General features: G+C 39.8%; 1 pseudogene; it reads right to left on the minus strand.

The window, feature by feature from the left end:
- Positions 1-283: 283 nt before the first annotated feature.
- LOC144657929 (uncharacterized) lies at positions 284-1,112 on the minus strand (annotated as a pseudogene).
- Between the last annotated feature and the right edge of the window lie 7,729 nt (positions 1,113-8,841).

The raw sequence follows: 8,841 nt of genomic DNA on the forward strand, positions 1-8,841 counted from the left end.
GGAAGTTCAATGCTTACGTCAGTGGTTGAATCAGACACGGTACGCGTCGATGATGTGCAAGTTTCTGTCGTGACACAAGGGGTGGGCTGGCGTCGAGCGGGGCCCCGACCGCCCCCAGGGAAGAGACAGGTAAGAGTAGATCGTAGACTTTGGCCTGATCCTTAAGCTCCAATTCTTGAAGATTGCTTTGTATCGCGCTCATTTTCTTTGGATTCCACTGTCAGAAGTTGCACATATTGCCATTCGCCGAATCCTTCATGGTTACTTGAAGAACAGTTTGACGTTAATTTTCATTACTGCCCATGGGAGATTGGGGACTGTGATCTGTTACTTCATCAGGCACAGGAAGGATCATTTCACTCGTGCAGGACGTATCAAGGCGTACAAATGGATCAAACTTTGCAAGATGCTTTCTGCGTTCCTCGGGAGACATCGCCATCCACCGCTCTTCACTGCATTCAAAGTGCGAAAAATCTGGAGCAAGTTGAAAAGGGCCTCTTCAGATTACTGCTCTTTGTATATTGTTTCGAGACTCTTGGACCATTCTTTGATAGATCTCAATCCCCTCAAACCAAGTACATGGGGAGGTTTTCACACCTGGCTCACTTTCTGTTTTCATTTCGTCGGTTTTTGCTTGTAATGGAAGGACACGAGGGCATTGTTATAGTAGAAGTCATCCTCTAAACCAATGGTCCTTCTAATTTGGGGACTCATTCCTTCTTTTACATCATCCGCAACATGTGCGACAAAGTAATCCCAGAACTGCGAATTCCAGACGCCTCCAAGTGCTTTGCATTTCTCCTCAAATTCACTTTCACTAGAGGAGTCAACTAGTCCTTTTGTCTATCTTCGACACTTCTAAATACATCTTTAATAACTTCTGGTTGCTCCGTAAGATCAATTCCCAGAGCGGACATCTTCCAGGTCATGTCATCTTCCAGGTGCTTTTTACAATGCAAGAATTGTGCTCCTTTTAGAGGACGCAAAAAAGCCTGCTGACTTTTGCTTCTGTCTCCACCGATGTAACGTATTTGTTCAAATTCATACTTTGCCTCCAGTAACGTATTGGCAAAGTATTGAAATTGGTTGGCGTCTTGTTTTACATGAAACATCGCTGGTCCTGGAAGGTTAGCAGCTCTGCCGGTCTGTCTGTAAATAAACTTCCGATTTTGGTAGCTTGTCGCAGTAACGAAGAAATTGCCCACATTGTAAGTTGTGTCCATCGAAAACACACTTGTTGCATCAGGACCGCAGCAGTTCGCACATATTTCATCCATCTGACCCTGGTTGACAAAGACAACTCTTGGTGTTGGGGTCCACTGCAGTCCTTTTATATCATATTTCTCTGCAGAAAATGCCAGAAGGTTCTGGAACTCGTCCTTCTGCTTGTTTTGTCTCACTCTCTGCCGAGCATTTTTGACCTGCTGTACATTCCTTGGAACATCACTTATGGCTTCTAGGTCAATAACACCTCCAGCCTGTTCAAAAGCACGATCAAATACCGTGCCAGCAGGTCCTAATCGCTGGCGAACATTATCTTTTTTATGAACTGGAATGTACTTGACGTCGTTGGATGAAATGGTTTGTTAGAGCGATTCTTCTTAGGGCTTACTTTGTGAGGCTTACCAGTAAAGTAGTACTGTGCAAAGGAATGATCAAGCAGAGACCCGTCGTGCCTCTGAACAACTGTAGTATTTTGGCAAAAATCTGAGTACTTGGCATGTCTCCAGTAGGTTGTCAAGACGAGGTACTGTCCCTTCTGTAGCTTTGGACAGACCTGTTTGTGCCTTGGCAATCTCACACTGTCGGTTATCGTATTTTCCTGCACACTTATTATTCGGCCAGAGTGCCCATTGTTAACGAAAGAGCCAAGATCAGTCGTCGGCCAGTCATCTTGTCCTTTGAAAGCGGTACGATCAAACACAAATCCACCATTCCCTTGAAACTATAAGGGGCGTTGAGTGCAGACTTTGAACAGGTCTTAGTCTAGCATTAAGACCACTAATTTTTCCTCAAAAGACAGTTCGCATCTCCCCTCGTAGAGAAAGGGTATATCAAGGTTGTCATTCCAATAGGAGGTTGCCGTGCTGAAAATATTATTTTGCGGGGTTGTGAATTTTTATATTTGGGCCCTCTGAAATCGCTAGAACATCCAAAACTACTCACATAATTAATTTTTTCAGTTAAAACTGATAAGTTCTACTGAGGATTTTCTAGTAACTATAACAGTTTAAAGTTATTGCAAATCTATAGAGGATATTACAAGGTGGCAAGAAGATATGAATATTATGTTCGAGTGGCAGAAACAATATCTCACGAGTAAGCGTAGCGAACGAGTGTGATATCGTTTTTGCCACGAGAACATAAAATTGATATCTTTGAGCCAACGTGTACTGTTCTTTTTATTATATGGAGACCAGATGTAGTTGACGATGGCGATTTTTATTTCATTGTTTTCGAATAATCTAGCCAGTTCAGTTTTCAAATTAAAATCCGGGTAAAAGTTTTGCTGACTTCGTAACAGGTTCTTGGTTCACCATGCAAAAAAAAAAAAAAAATGCAAAGGAAAAAGCGAAGTATACTTACTCTGAAAAGGGGTTGCAAGATTCCATTTCAGTATCAGTACCAATATCGGTATCAATGTCCACCTACATAAAAATGTAATTAAATTAGGCAAATGTGAAATGGGTGTGCGGAAAAGCATAATCAACCACTAGGCTCTTGACACTTCATTTAAGCCTTTATAGGTCTATAATCCATATTTTCGAAATGTTAGGTCTCGAAAATGCTTAGTTTGAGCACAGAGTCATATATCACACGCGGCATGCAAAAGAACACGAATTAATTGCGAAATGTTTAGCCACTCGTCTTTAATCAAAGACAAACTTTCTTATGTCAAATATGCGCTTGGATAAATATACAATGCATACTCGTCCAGAAAAAGTAAAGAAAAGCGAAAATTGACATGCACAGTTATTGCAATACTAACACATAACAAGAACGCTCACAGCTAAGTACTGAGATTAATGCGTGAACGTTAATGAAAATAAACACAACAACGCCAAATTCTTTACGGCTAAAATCTGATCCCTACAAACTAGGTCATAATATATCCTATTATCTATCGAAATATGCAATGGGCAATGGATGGAATTACGAATAAAATCATTTTTGAAGCTTTCCTTTAAGGTTGCCATCTTGAAGTCACAAGGAAACCGAGGAAACCACATGCTCGACTACGGTTTATACGCTATGTAACAATCAATGAAACGTTCTTTTTATGATCCCCTCCCAGGGTGGCCATAAAACCACTGGGAAAAAGGCAGGGGGAGGAAATAAAGCTTGAAACACAGGAACAACAGCTGTGTTTTTATGATATTTCAGGAAACATGAATCATATTATTATACTTCTGGGGAACAAAGGACCACAAAAGAATTTTTAGGAAAAACAGCATAAGTCTGTTAATCTTCCGACATTGCAACCTTTAATTTTTTTTGGCCTACTGATGATAATCTTTGTGACCTGTGACCTGTGACCCGTTACCTGTGACCTGTAAAAAAAACCTGCCAGGCTCCTCTGGCACCCCTGTCTTAGCCTCTGAATGAACACCAAAAGTGGCCGAAGTTGCTGACATTTGAAAACCTTTGACTGGCACCACCCCAGCGGTTCCCTCGGTTCCTGAAGGGGGTTGTGCAACCTGAAAAAAAACTAAACAGGTCGTGAATTCTGCCTCAAAGAAGCAGTTGAAAGTAAGGTCTTGCTGTCTTTGATCTGGTCTTGATCGCTGCTTCAAATCCCTCTCCAAACAAACTTTTGGAAACTTACTTGTGGAAACTCTTCGGAGGCAGAGTTCCCTTTCGATTGATTTTGTTAAGGACAACCTTGCATCGCTTGTTTGACAAAAGTGCAGAGGCATTACCCAGTAGATTTTTAGCATTTGATGCGATTGTTCCAAGATCCTTCATATTCTCATAGCTGAGGATCACGTTTTCACCTGGCTTAGTTTCAGCCAGGAAGCCGTAAACATGCTCAAATAACATGGCTACTGGGCCTTTGGTGTCTAACACACGATCCTGTAAAAATTGATTATTAAAGACTACAATGCAGTTTGTGCAAAAAGTGTTATTTTGGGCCTCCAATTTATACCCTTAAGCTGTCCAGTTAGTTTTAAAAATAAGTAAGCCTATGTACTCACCAAAACACTTTGTAAACAACTTTCCTATGACTGCCCACGTACGCCTTGCAATGGCACCCAAAAAAACAAGGCCTTTGATCAGCTCCAAGAATCACAAGCTCAAGTACACTTTTCTCAATTTTACACAGGATTAACACAGCCTTTCAAATCGGCTTTTTCCTGGACAGCATTCACAAAGGTTTCCCACTCTATCAAAGTAGCTTGGTGCTCCACAACAGGCCGTGATAATGCTTGATAGGTTCCTCAGTGTGTTCTGGCCATCACCTGGTAAATACTCTAACGGCCAACTGGTGGAATTAATGACTGAAAAGGATTCTAGAAGACCTGCATGTGGAAATCTATCCTTAACATGTTTGCAAAGAAACACGAAATACGGTGATAAATATAACGAAAAAACCCACTGGTGGAAAAATTATACCTTGATTGGTACCTTGATGTTTTGTATTCTTCAACATACCTCTTCAGTAGTGACTGTTGAAAATGGAAGTAACAACTAATTTTAAATAAGCAACTAATTAATATTCAATGAAGAATAAGAATGACAGATGACAGAAAACAGTTGTTGAAAAAAGGATATTGAAAAAATTCAAACAAACAAAGATAAAGTTTTTTTTCCTGCCAACATAGCCTTAAGGGCTGGTGTCAAATCCCTTATCGGCAAAGTCTCCTTTATCTTACAATAGATATCTAGACTCTGGATCAAGGGGTCTCAGTTTGAGCCTTGGCTGGGTTCATTGTGTTGTGTTGTGTCAGATATCACAATATTTTAATTGTTTTTTTCTACATTCACTTGTTTCTGAATCAGATCAGCATATCATTGAGTAACTGCACCTAGACCTACATGCCAACCATCTCTCATTATTAATTCTACCTTGTACGTCCTTTTCGTTTGAAGATTTTTGCTATATAAATTTATGTGAAGTAAAAAAATATTATAATTATTGATTTTCCTTTTCTTTTCAGCTGTTTTCGGATTTTTTGCAACTTACTTTTTGCTTCCGTTGCGCTGACTACTTCCTTTACCGCTGCATTCTGGTGATGTGGGTACAGTGTGTATTCTAAGTTTTTAGGCATTCAGGTTCTGCTCCACTAAAAATGGTTTCTTTGTACCCACCATGCTATTAATACATTCATTGCACTTTGTTGAATCCAGGTTTACCAGTTTCTTTATGATCACTTCTCCAGTAAAGGGCTGCAACATGCCATTAAGATATTACTTCAATCCCTTACTGTACAAGTCTTTATCCCCTGGAAGCATTGATATCTGATAGCCTTCCGGGTCTTCGTTATGTTTACATCATTTTTCACAGTTGCCATGGTCCTCGGTGTGGTAAAATGGTCCTGATTCTCTGTACAATGCCTGCAACTTCTTTCTTGTAAAAAGCAGGTTTTTCACAATTAATAATGTGGTGATTGATTTTGTCGTTGTTTAGGCAAAAGTCCTCTCTCTTTTCCTTATGGGGCTTTTGTCAAAGTGCAAAGCTGCAGAACTACGTTGGAATTCAGGTTTAACAATTTGTGTCAGATAGTCTGATAAATTACCTTCGCTTGTATCAATGGATAAAAAGTTGTTGGATCCTCAGCGGATTTCCACAATAACTCGTGCAATAAGCTATTCATTGCTGCTTTCTCGTTTACTTTATGTTTTGGCATGGGGTGCCTAAAAGCCAAACTGAAACAAACGAATGTCAGTTTCTTTTATTCACTAGTTAAACATATTGGATTTTGATTAATGAAACTATTTAGATATAAATCTTTATTTGTGTGTATCGCAGCATCATTGATGCCTTCTTGCTTACATGAGAGATTTGAATTGCAACAACTGCAGTAGTGGAACTTGTCGTCTTTTCAGAAACGGTAGAACAAGTGCTGAGGAATGGATACATCTCCCACTCTTTGGTGTATCAGTTTTATATTTTATCTTCTTCTTGGACTGCTTCGGATTGTTGTTTCAGCTATTTTCTGATTTACTTTCAGTCTCAGGCCCTGTCCACACTAACTCAAATCAAATATATTCGAAAACATATTTTTCCCCAGATCAACACTAAAACAGCGTCTCAGTCTTCAAGAACGGTGCTTTTCATTTTTAGTGCAGAATGCACTATTGTGATGGTTTGGTGGGTTGGCGTCTGCTTAACCCCTAAACCACTAAGCCACTAAACCGCTAACGCGGTGTAAACTTTTAATCACCAATTAATTAATTAATATCAATTAATAATTAATTAATTGATATCTAGGTACCAGGTTGAGAGGTCCAAAGACAAGTTATAGGGTGTATATTTAGATTATCCTTGTGAACATGGTTAAGCAAGTGGACAGATAAATAAAATGAAAAAAGTCCCTGTACTGACAACTGAAAATACACTTAATTGACAACTGAAATCAGGATATGTTTTGTTGACAACGTTGGTTCGATTGGACCAACATGCTCTCGCGAAATGACCCCATTAGGCACAAGAATAACAAACTTGAGCCTAATGTGGCCTAGCTTAAGGGCCCCTTCGGGCTTTAGACATAGCAAGTTTCCTACGAAAACGAGCTCAAGGGCTTTGCTTCAACGCCTTCTGGATCTCCTTTGCTATAGCCATTCTCAATCAATTAAAGCAGAAGGTGCTGGAACAAAGGTTTATAAAGCAGAGTTTGAGTCTGCCTCAAGATAATCCCAAGACGATTTGCTCTTTCATCATCTTTTTCTCAGACAAGCTCAACTAGCTGCTCCAGGGGTGCCAGGGTAGCGTGCATGTCAAAAATTCCCACAGGGCGAGCCAGGAGATGAGGGAAACCTAAAGTTCAGAAACAACACTACCAGGTTCCTGTTGTTGCTGCAACAAACACAATTACTTTTTCAAGTCAGCAATAGCATTGGGGGTAGCTTGCTGGAGACAATAAAGTGGTGAACCATATTGAAAGTGCTGTAAACAATACCTCAGCTCACACAACTACAGAACTTTAATTGATTTAAACAACATGAAAAGGAGTGCTTTGTATAGTGAGGAATGGAATTTAATGTAACACAATACCATAAAACATGAATGGGATGCAAATATAAGGAGATGTTAATTATAAAATTAAATGATACTTACCTGGAAGGTAAAGTTTGCTTTGGATTCGACCATGTCGTCGCTATAGCAATGAGAGATTATGTAAGAAAGCATAGCGCCTGTACATACTGATACTTCAAACATTCTGTGCATGCATCCAAACCCAACGTCACAGGGTGGAGGTTTTTTACTACTCCACATCAGAACCTCATGAGACTCAAAAATTGCTTAGCCTGCCAGAGTATAATAGACCCTCGAAGTACCATCCATAGAGATGCTCAACTTCTCTTTCGTCACTACTTCATGCAATTCGACTATGTTAACTTCATTCAAGTCTGTTATCTCCTGACTTTCTCTTAAACACAATGTCGGGTTGTTATCCTTCTCGATGGTTGATAAAGAGACTTGAATATGGGCTCCAACCACGCCCAGCTTCTTGGCCAAACCTTCACTATGCCAGGTTGACGTTGAACTGTTATCCAGCAGGGCACAAGTTGTGATGACCTCCTTTTTGCCCCTTCCCTTGACTTTGACAGGTACAATAGGCAAGGCTCTGCACATAGGCTGCCTTCAGCGACAGAAATGCTGCTCTTCATAACAAGATATCACTTCTTGAAAGCTCCTTTCCTAAATTCTCTTCTTAAAAGCTCCTTTCCTAATTGTTCTTCCTTCATACCATTCTCGCTGCACACAAAAATGAAGAAGTTGAAGGAAAAACAAAATGGCCGACCTGATTGAAGCCAAAGAAAAAGAGGCTGAAATGTGGAAGTGCAGCTTTAAATATACCGTATTATGTGTATTGCATCTTGGGGTGTGATATTTATAGATAATGAATAATAGACATATCTCCCTTGATGCTGATAAATACTTATCAGTGTAAATAAAGATGGAATAAGTTAACAAATAATTTATGTCACAAGGTCTAAAAAGGTTCAAAGCGAAGCTTTTGACCACATCACACAGTCCTCACTAGCAAAAGTGAGCTCCACATTGTCATGTGATTGCGTGTTGTTTAATCATGTGACAACAAGTGCTTTTTTTTCCCGTAGCACTAAAATGGTTTGTTTATTATATTGCTCCGTAGGTATGCATTACAGAATAATTTACATGTAAGCCATTAAGTAAAAACGCTGTAAATAAATATATCAGAACAGACTGTTTCAGGTACAAATGAAATTGTGCTGTTACATCTGAAAAGTTTTTCCTTTTCTTGCGAACAAGCAGCCATGCACTCGATTTTAGCCAACGCTCTGGTTTCTAGATAGATCCATCGTTAATGAAGCTTATGTGAAACCCGATTTAGTTTTTGAATGCTTCTACATGTACGGCGCTAGCTTGACAGATATATACGAAAGACATCGATCGTTACATCGCTTTTGCGGCTCTCAATGTTCACTTTTTTGGCGGTCGAATGCTTTCCACACATAATTGTCAGCCATATTTTGTTTCTTTGCTTCTTGTTTTTCCTGTAAACCCCTTTAATTTTAAAAGGCCGCCTTTATACGGCTGCCTTGCTACACTCTTTCTTCTAGTATATCTGCTGGTCAGCGGAGTTGCAATGAGAAGTTTACAGATGATGGCCGACACCGACCAACGAGTGCCCT

This window comes from Oculina patagonica, chromosome 6 (assembly GCF_052425735.1).
Source record: "Oculina patagonica isolate OP01 chromosome 6, crgOcupat, whole genome shotgun sequence".
Taxonomy (NCBI): Eukaryota; Metazoa; Cnidaria; class Anthozoa; order Scleractinia; family Oculinidae; genus Oculina; species Oculina patagonica.